At 42.0% G+C, this 9,667-nt stretch overlaps 1 long non-coding RNA gene across 1 annotated transcript in view; it reads left to right on the top strand.

Moving 5' to 3' along the window:
* The first annotated feature begins 7,757 nt into the window (after window positions 1-7,757).
* The window catches only part of LOC114014336 (uncharacterized), a 37,589-nt gene continuing 35,679 nt past the window's right edge, over window positions 7,758-9,667 (top strand). The window contains exon 1 of the long non-coding RNA XR_008733405.1: window positions 7,758-7,897. This is a non-coding gene — a long non-coding RNA (uncharacterized LOC114014336). The remainder of the gene's footprint in view (window positions 7,898-9,667) is intronic.

Here is a 9,667-nt window from a genome sequence, read left to right as displayed (position 1 = left end):
TTGCCGAGCGACGGCGGTCTGGACCATAGAGAGGACGGAGCGGCTGAAGGGGTCGGCTGGTCCCGGCGGGCCTCCCGCGGGACGGCGGCGGCGGCCCCCGCACCGGGCTGCGGGGAGAACGGAGCTCGTCCGGGCAAAGCGCCGAGGAGCGGTTTCAAGCGACCCGAGCCCAGCAGGCGGGCAGGGCTAGAGCGCCGCCATACCACAGAGAGGAGCTAGAGCGGCGGGCGGCCCGCCCTCCGGCGGAGCGCGGGAACGGCGCGGCGGGCGCCGGACCTGGGCCGCGCCGTGGGGCTGGGGCAGGCCCAGGCCTGGAGGGGCCCGTGTAGGCCCCGGGGTCCCCTTGTGGGTCGGGGTCCCGTGTAGTGCCAGGGCTGTTCCGTGACGGCCCGCGGAGTCACTTGTAGGTCTGGGTGGCCGGGGGAGGATCCCTGAGGATCCCCTGTAGCTCGGGGAGATGAATCTCCCTCAGAGAGCACGGGGGGCCGGCCGGGTGTGCTGCAGGGCCGCGGTTTGTGTGAGGGGTCGATGAGTCCCGGGGGTGAGGACTTGGCCTGTAGGGCCCAAGTTAGTAGTGGGGAGCAAGCCTGAGATTGCCTAATAAACCCAATAAAGGGTGCCTTGGCCTGCACCAGCGTGCCTGCAGGGTAGATGGGCCTTTGGGCGTGCTGCAGTCGAACTGGGGAGAAACTGCGCACTGCAAAATACTTTTCTTAGAACAAGAAAGTAATTTCAGGTGTGATCAGGAACTCAGTTAATCTGCCTGTAATCAGTGATGTGATTAATTATATCTGGGAAATATGTATAAATGCAAAATATTTGTGAATGGAAATGTGTTAAAAAAATGCATTAAGATGTGGTTGCGGTTTGGGCCGTGTATGAACCTGCATTCACCTTTTGTCGGCAGTCAGCCTGATCTGTGACTGACGGTGCTCACAGAGGCCTGCCTTGGCTTCCATCTGCTGTGTGTCTGTGTGTTTATTTCAACGGTGTTGCAACAGGAGATGGCAGAGTTCCCAACCGAGAGTGTGGCAAGCCAGTGTGAGAGAAAAATACGCTTTATGTTCTCCTTACATTAGTGGTTTCCCTCAGAAGTATGAATATTGCCACCCCTGCATTCGTTCCAGCTCAACAGTGTACTGCCTTGTTTATTTCTTTGTTCCATAGGCACAGAAATTCTTGGTCAATCTGGCAGTTTGTTTCTCTTTCCAGAATATAGTGTTCTCCTTACTGGTAATTCCAGTTATGAACTTGTAGTTCTTGTTCAGTATATCTGTGTTTTATGCTTGGCTGGCTGCAAGTTTAGTTTCAAGTGTGGCTTTCTAGGAGATATGTAATCGCTCCCTTTCATCAGCCTAAACGCTAGCTTTAAACTACGAAATTTCTTTTGGTTTTCCTTAGCTGCTTTTTTTTTTTTTTTTTTTTTTTTTTTATTGTCTCATGGGACACAAATCCTTTATCCTTTTCACCCCAGATTTGGCTTAATACCTTAATTACAAAGTCATTTAGTTGTCTGTTTTAGTAAATGTGTCTGTAATTGTCTCACGTTAGTAGACTGGTATTTGCTAAGCTACTACAGTTTGTTTGGGGATGAAAATTACATGCAAAATAGAAATACCAGCATCTTCACTGTATAATCTTACCTTAATTTTCTCACTCATGAAGTTGGTATCAGTAATTAATGCTCCAAAAACTTAAACTGCATTTGTTGGTTTTGGTTCATCCAAGATCTTCTCAGCTAATGACTGTACTTTTAATGCTGTTAGTCCTATTTTGCTTTCAAGTCCCCAGCCATTTGGTGTGTGATACTGTCTTTTTTGCAACTGGCAAGTCTATTGCAGAGCTAATCTGTTTTGATTCATATCGTGGGGATGCCACAGGAGTTGAACAGTGTCCATTGCGAGTTGCTGTGCTTTTGTGTCTTTTACTCTGGAGAAGGAAAATAGCTGAATGAAGATGAGATGAGGGGGGGATTCTGAGTGATGAGGAAGGGGACTGATTAGAGCAAGACAAAGCTGAGATAGCAAAGAGCAGAGACGTAGGCTGTCGTGGAGTAACATGGCTGAAGGAGTAAATGTTGTAGAGAGAAATGACTCAGGCTGTGCAGGCAGGACAGAGCGTTCTGTGTGAGGGCTACTGCTTGTGTCTTTCCAGCTCAGCTAGTTTGCATTCCTTGCAGCCAGAGGGTGGAGAGGATATTGAGAAGAAAGAGGTGATAAGCCATGAGGAAATGCTGCCGGTGTGGAGTGTCTTGCTATGTCTTTTCTGACTGTTGATGGTGGGATTCTGTTCTATGCATCCAAGGGTGCTCGGGGAAGTGGCCAATGTTATTGCAAGGCCACTTTGAAAGGCCACAGTAATCAGGAGAGAGTTCTGGTGACTGAAAAAGGGCAAACATCATATGCTTGTTCAAGAAGGATAAGAAGAAGGACTGGGCAACTCTGACACACTCTATTTAGCCTGGGTCTCTGGAAGATGATGGTACACCTTCTTCTGGAAACTTGAAGCATGTGAAGGACAGGAAGGTGATTGGGAACAGCCAGCATGGATTTGAGAAGGGCAATCATGCTGAACCAACCAGATTGCTTTCTGTGATGAGACTGGCTCAGGGAACAAGGAGAGAGAAGTGGGTGGTGTTTGCCTTGACTTTAGCAAGGCCTTTGACATGGTCTCTCATAGTATCATCTTACCAAACTGGTGAGGTGATTGGGTAAATGGACTATAAATTGGGTGGAAAATTGCTTGGATTGTTGGGCTCAGATGATGGTGATCAGTGGGCTAGCACACAGCGTGTACAAGAAGGGGCTGAGAAAACTGTGTTTGTTATCACACAACAATTTTAGAAAGATAAATACTTTGCTCCTCAGGGAAATAAATGCTGTGCTCCTTAAGAAAAATATATTTATTTTGGTGAAAAGAGCAAACCAGACTGGTTGTAGAAAGCAAGTTAAAAACAAATATTGAAGTTCCAGGAGGTTATATACATTCTGAAGTCTTTCCAAAACCTTACAATTTGAAAGCACTCTTTTTTTCACTGGTTTAACCACTCATTAATTCCAGCCCCCCTTGAAGTCCAGACAAAATCAACATATCTCCAAGTTCTTGATTATTTCTCTGAGACACATTTGCCACTGGAACTTAATTCCTTGGGTGCTGGAGCTGTTTCTTCTTGTCTCATAGTGGTATTCTAGAAACATGTTTTCACCTGCATTTTTCTTTTTCAGTCTTGAGCAAAGTAACTTTAGTGGAACATGTAAGCTTTCATACACAGTAGGTTTTTCTAAAGCCAGAAATTTATGGCTAAGAAAACCCACCACAGGACTTTGACCAAGTGTGCTTGAAACATTGTAATTACAGATGATCTAGTTTCACAGCTCACAGACAAAGAAAATGTGTTTGTTTTACTTTATTAGATTTCTTATAATGTGTTCATACAAAACCAAATGTGCATGTACACAGTCTGTCAATACTGCCAACTGCAATTTATTAAGTTTTATACATTTTTTCTCTGGGTCACTGTATTGTTAAACAGACATAGAATGCAAGATCAATGCTAAAGATGGGAAGGCTAAATTTCAGAGCAAAAAAATCTCATTTTTCCCTTAAAAGTTTACAAGGGGCATTTTTGAGGAAGTCTTAATTAGTCATAGGCTGAAAACCTCTCTTAATACAGTTGTATTTTTCTAACAGAATAAGAAAAAAGAAGGTATTTGGGCATAAGCTGCAGCTCATGCTGCCACTTTACTCTTCCCGGACTGCTGCAAAGCCCCTCAGTCAGTCATTGTAATCCAGAGCCGGAACTTGGAGCAGGTTTTGAGGATATATCTTGTTGCTTTGTGATGAACTCTGAGGCCCTGGGAAAAATCTCTTGGTGTTGACAGCCCCTGACAGTAAATGTCACATGAATTCGGAGGGAACTCAGAGCCTTCTGGTGACTGCTATGAGAAGAGACATGGTGACAGAAAACCTGATTGATGAGCCATGCCACAAGTAGAGGGAGCGCTGTGTGGTGATTGCCTATAATTGAACGGTCCACGGAAGTTATTTCTGGGTTTCCTATGAATGGTGACATACACTCCAGAAGGGTTTTCACAGGGGAGGCCTGCAGATTTTAATCCTGGTACTCGGCAACTCCCTGTTAATGCAGCATTAACAGACTTTAAAATTTAACGGGCTGTTTTAGCTTCAGTGAAACAAACGACAACAGGAGATGGTCAGTCATGCAATTACCTTTAGAAGCATTCCTTTGTCAGCTTTTGCGGCCTCTTTTTAGTGCTTTCTCTTTGCAGCTCGGCTCTGTGATCTGACAACCCGGAGATGTTGATTATAAAGGTTCTTCCCGATTCTGACAGTGCGCTCCTCTGACATGGGCTTGTCGCAGCCATGTTGAGCACAGCGGTGATGCTCCTGGCATTAAACGGGAATGTGAGACGTTGTAGCCCACTCACCCAGTAAAGCATCTGCTTGCACTGACCAATTAAATTGGCTTCTCTCTCATTAAAACCCTTGTGCAGACTCTGGTATGTCACAGATCTTTAAAATCTCCATTATGAATTCCACTTTCTTCTGGGTATTTTTAGCTTCTACTTGAAGAAATGATTATTGTCTCTTGCACTTAAACATATCAATTTTGTCTTCACAGACATCTCCTCTGGGCCATACTCAAAGACCCGAGCTGACTTGAACTGCTGAATCCCTAGGGAAGATTTCAACAGAGCTGTAAGCACTTGGACATTAGAACCGTGCAAGAAGGAAGAGGGAGAGAAATCCAAGCCCTCCCCCTTTCCCTTTGGTAAGTCAGGAGCACATCCCTTACAGATTTAGTTGGTTGTGCCAATTTAATGTGATTTCTTCTGAGGGCCAGGAACCACTCAAGGAAGGCTGACAGGTTTTATCAACAGAATGGAAACTGAAGTGATAGGGTGAGAGTTATTGACCTGATAACTAACAAACAGAAAACTTCAGTGTCCCTCAAGCTAAATATTGCACTCAGCAGGTAAGTAAAAGATGGCAACAGCTGTGGTCTTGTCACTGAGTGAGCGTGTGTTTTAGTGCAGAGGAGCAGGAGGTGAACTGTGAAAACAAACACATTCAGTTTGCTACAGACTATTTCCCTCTATTACTTTTAATGAGAACTAAACTCCAAAATGTACAATGGGACAATAATATTTTAGATAGAAGGAACTCTTTGTACGGGTCCTAAATTCTAGACACCCGGTTGCAATTAAAATGATTGCTTGCATATTATTAATAACTCATTAGTAGTTCAAGGCTGATATCAGGTATGGGACCAATTGGTACTAGCCACTGCACAACTGAATGAAAAGTAAAGCTGTCCTTGAAGGAGCTGAGTTAACAACCTGAACCCACAATGCTCAAAGGAGTTTGAAAAATGAGAGAAATGTAAAAATGTGAGAGGAGCTGTGTTAAAATGCATCACCATAGAGGCTGGCAAGCAACATGGCTAGATCGCCATAGTCAGATATTAGTAAATGCTGCCTAAGTGGTTTTTAATTTATTTTAAATCTGAAATTGTAGGGGGTGGGGGCAGATGGGCTGGGAAGTGGAGACCTCTAATGATTGATGATTTAGAAGTAATGGCACAAAAAATACTGCAAGTACAGCCGTTGTTGTTCCTCCTTTTTCCTCTTATATTTTTTTCCTGAAGATATGCTGGGATTCTGTATGAAACCCAGCTGTCACAATTCTCACACATCCCTTGACGTTCTTGTCTGACAGAATATGAAGGCTTCAGCAGCTGAACAAAAAGGCGTGCGACAGAGCTCTTGTATGATGTCCACCTCCCCTTTCTGGCATCTGGCCTGAACAGTACAATTGGGAAAGTCAAATGGCAAGTGATCACTTCCTATTCAACTTCTGCATGCTAACTTTGTTTCTCACATGGAAGCAGTTTTGTACTTACCATGTTTGTCATTCTGCCATGTATCTTTTCTTTTTCCTGTTACAGTTTCTTTTTTTTTTTTTTTTTTTTTTTCAGGTGAGTGTACTTGGTATTGCAGAAGCAGATGCTCCATGAATTTATACAGTGGTGATGTCATACTTTTCTTTCCTAAGAATTCTGAAATTTTGATTTTCTTTTTTTGACTACTCTTGAGCAATGAGGTGATATGTTCATAGAACTAGCTATTATAACATCAAGATGTGTTTCCTAAATTGTGTAAACTAGTTCAGAGCCTATCACTCTGTGTGTGAAGTTAGCATTGCTTTTCGTGGATATCCAGATCATAGTTGTCAGGGCTGAAATTTATCTTCTGCTTTATCATAAGGCTTTCTCAGTGCCATGAGATCTTTAAGTTTTTGAAGTAAATATTATCCTAATTAATCTAGTTTTTACCAGAAACCTTCACTGTTCCACTTCCAGATAATTTCTGAACACATTGAACACCATGGACTTTAATCCCCGTGGGACTCCACTGATGATCATCTTCTACTGTGAAAACTCATCCTTTAGTCTAATCTTCTTTTTCCAATATTAAACTATTATGTAACTCTGTGAGGTCCCTACCTCTAGTCACTGTCTGTTTAGTTCATTTAAGAGCCTTTGATGGGACCTTCAACGTCTGAAGTTTCTGGAAGCTTGGGGTGAGTTGGAAGTACAGGAAAAATTTCTCAGCTAGATCTCTGTTATTTACATGCTTTTGACTCCTTCAAAGAATTCCAGCAGATTTAGGAGGCTCAGATTTCTTTCACATAAGTCATGTTTACTTTTTTTTAATGTGTTATTTTTATTCATGCATTCACTAATTCTGTTCTTTACTAGAGCTTCAGCCAATATGGCCAGTATGGACACTGGACTTAGTGATTTGTGGGTTCTTGAATCACCAAGTGGATTTATTTTTAAAAACTGATTTTTTACTAGTTACCTTTCAGTCCTTTGGTAATCACAGCAATTTTCAACAAAAGGTTACATACTAAGGGTATTAGCTCAGATGATTCATACTTAATATTCTGTAAAAATCTTGTATGAATATCATCAGTGCCCAATGGTAAGTTGTTACTCATTTTGTCCGGTTTGTAATCTATGTTTAACAACTATAAATTCAAGACAAGCCTTCTGTGAATGCCTTATAAGCAAGATACTGGTTTCAGAGTTACTCTGAGATTCTCCAGGTGAACAGAGATTTTTAAAAAAAGAGCTTGGGATTTTTTGCAATGGCATTATCTTTTTTGAGTGCTTCTTTCATACCTGTATAGCTCACTGGCTCTTGCAAGCTTCTTGCTCTTGATGTGTTCAAGAAGGATTTATTACATTTTTTTTTATTTCTTTAGCAAACTGCTTCTAAACTCTTTCTTCAGTCTATGTTATTGTGCTTTTACATTTAGTCTGCCAGAATTTATGTTCTTTTTAGTTTTCCTTTTTCAGACACAACTTCAGCTTTTTGCAGGTTACCTTTTAACTTCCAACAGCCTCCCTGATCCTGCTATTTTATGATGCTAGCTTTTTGTTTTTCTCTCAAGTCTTTTTTGACAGGTTATATGCATTTGCTTTGAGCCTCCAATATAGAATCCTAAAATAGTCTACCTGCCATCTGAAAACATTTTACCTTCTGGCTGGCACTCTGAGCGTTTTTTTAACAAATTTCCTCATTTTTAAATTCCCTTTCTTTGGAATCAAGCACAACCACTGCATTTGCCAACATTTCTTCATTTCAGAGTATACAGTCATGAATCAGATAAAAGGATTAAGGGTTTTGGCCTAACCCAGTCTCTAGGAAGCCTGGAAATATCAGCCATTGAAATTTCACTAATGTTAATTTCACTAATGTCATTAACTGAGAAACAGGGAAGGAAGTGGCTTGCCATAGCTGGAGGTGGTGGAAGCTTTTGTCCTGGAACATCAGTTTCTCTCTCCAAGCTACAACAGACAAAATGACAGGTAATTGGGAAAAAAGAGCAATCTGGGCTGATTTGTTGCCACATCACTAAAGTTTGATACTAACTAGCTTGAGTGTTTTTGGGCAGAGCCCATCTCCGCTGTGCTGGTGGGAACCAGAGTGAGACAGCAGTGTCATGTTGACAGGGTCCGGTTCTCACATTGGTGGACACAGGACTGATCCAGTATACCAAGAAGTCTGGAAGGACAGTGTATGAATGCAAGTAGTTCCTCACTGTGATAATGCTAGAGAATCAACAGCTTAGACTACCTCATGACTTCAGTTTGCATATAACAAAATCTTGGATAAGGTCTCACCAAAAAAGGACTAAGTCTGCGGCTAATAGAGGCTGGTATGGTAGCTGATTCTTTTTGGGTCTCTCCAGTTACAGACAGCTCCAAAGCTGCTCTGAAACCGGTGGGGATAAGCAGTCCTTGCCAAGCAGGTGCTGTGCTTCAGCGTGCCACTAAAGCTTGCTTACCAGTGAAAAACATTTGCTCTGGGGTTGAAAAGCATTACCACTCAGCTACTGCAAAGTGCGTTTAAAGCCAGGGTGAACCAAACAACACTGGTTACAGTGCAACTGCTGACTAGCATTGACTGCTTAGCAACAGTGAGAGTGATATGGATACAGATGAATTGACTGTTTTCTGAGCAAGCTGGGTAGGAACAGAAGTAATTAGCTGCTAGCTGATGAAAAGGCATGCTTAATTATTAGTATAATTATAGATATAATAGACCAGGAATTATTCAGTAAAAGTAAGAAAGCCAATACGTTACAAAGGAGGTAATCAGAATGGAAGAGAAAATGACAGCACTGTGAACTCTTGAGAAGAAATGTAAAGAATTAAGATGATAAATCTGGAACCTTTGGGTTTCCACTCTGGCATATCTACTCAATTTAACAGTGGTGTAAGGGTATACAGAGGTAACAAGGTCTGTGGCTTGTATTATTTCTGGTTTTATATAATGTTGATTTAACTGATTGTATGCCACTGAAATTGAGCTGTATTTTCATAAATCTTGGAACTGCACAACTTAACAAGGATCTTTGTCCTTCTTCCAGCAGTGCTACAGTACAACCATTAATTTGATGGGTCCTGTGGGGAGCTGAGCTATAGCTGGCTCTGATTGATATTGGTAATTGATTATGGTTATTTGATAAGGCACCACTGCTTTTGCTTGGCACCCTGAGAAGTAGTTGTGACTAAGAAGTGATCATGTTATGCAGCTGCCCTGCCTGGCCACTGCATCTTAAACTGTTTTCCATGTTCACTGAGGAGATGGCTGGAGATAACAGGCTAAACGTGCAGTGACATTAGAAATACGTCATAACCAGAGACATTAGAAATATGTCATTAGTATAGGATGTATAATCAATGAAATGGGTAATCTGGGGAAGATTTTGAGTACATCTCTTCAGATATTAAAATGGGCATGGGTAGTGCTGGTCTTGCTTTTGTGCCAGGGATTGGACTGGATGCTGATGACAGCAGCAGTGATCTGGTGTCTTCTATAAGAATCTGGAACTGAGAGGCTCAAGATGTATGCAGTTTTTTCTAAAATTATAGTGGTTTCTAAAATTGTGGCAGTGGAATGGGAGACTGGCACCAGCAGCTGTAATCTAGGCTCTTTGAGTCTGAGGGTAGTGGTGCCAAATTATTGCAAACCCTTTTGCCCATTGCACTGGTTAGAAAGGAAAATCAAGATAAAAAGATTTTATTGAATTACTATTTGAGGACTAATTATTAAAATGGCTTTTGATTAATGAG

The sequence above is a fragment of the Falco cherrug genome, chromosome 8 (genome assembly GCF_023634085.1).
Source record: "Falco cherrug isolate bFalChe1 chromosome 8, bFalChe1.pri, whole genome shotgun sequence".
Classification (NCBI taxonomy): Eukaryota; Metazoa; Chordata; class Aves; order Falconiformes; family Falconidae; genus Falco; species Falco cherrug.
This window is presented reverse-complemented; position numbering and strand designations above follow the sequence as displayed.